Here is an 829-nt window from a genome sequence, read left to right as displayed (position 1 = left end):
AGAGGAAGAGGCCAACGACCCCCCCAGCCCCGGAGCACACCGAAACCACCTTCTGTGAGCCACACTCTGCCCTGCCCCAGCCCCAGGTACTGCCCTCCCCTCTGGGAGCAGCTGAACTCAGCCCCTCCAGCCCCTCCAGTTTGCAGCTCCCCCAGCAACTGGTTTTGCTCCCCCCAGGAGGATTCCCCCTGAGCTGCTGGTGGTGACTGAGGGTTCTGGGTGAGCCCAGTGGTTTCCACACACCCCCAGGGAGCTCCAGGACACCCCGAGGGGGACTGAGCCAGCACAACTGGGGACCAGGAGCAGCAGGAGCTGCCTCAGCCCTTCCTATGGATGCTGCAAATCCCAGCGGGAATGGGAAGAGTGGGACAAGGACAGGGCTCAGAGCATCGGTGCTGGGCATGGCTGGGCCAATAAAGTGATATTTCATCCCAAAACACCTGGAATTTCTCTGCTGGGTCACACAGCTCCCCCTGACCCACCTACATGTCACTTTTGCCAAGTCTTGAAATGGCTTTGGGGGTTGTGGGGGAGGCAATGGGGGGAGGAGGTTTGCATGCTGTTGGGTTACTCACGGAGTAAACAAAAAAAAACACCACAAAAGAAGGGTGGAGTAACCCACTCTCCTCCCCAACCAGTGACTGATGAACTCATCACAGAGAACAGATGAGGTGAGGGTGGAAATTCGCCCCCTGAGCCCCCCAGGAAACGTCTCCTGTGAGGGGCACAGGGGGGAGGAGAGGTGTGAAAGCCAAAGGAAACAGTGATGTGATGTCTTGGTGAATCAGCTCGAGGGGGGGAGCCCTGCAGGCAGCTGAGGGCGGCCACA

Source organism: Acanthisitta chloris, unplaced genomic scaffold, assembly GCF_000695815.1.
Source record: "Acanthisitta chloris isolate BGI_N310 unplaced genomic scaffold, ASM69581v1 scaffold21970, whole genome shotgun sequence".
In the NCBI taxonomy this organism is placed as follows: Eukaryota; Metazoa; Chordata; class Aves; order Passeriformes; family Acanthisittidae; genus Acanthisitta; species Acanthisitta chloris.
This window is presented reverse-complemented; position numbering follows the sequence as displayed.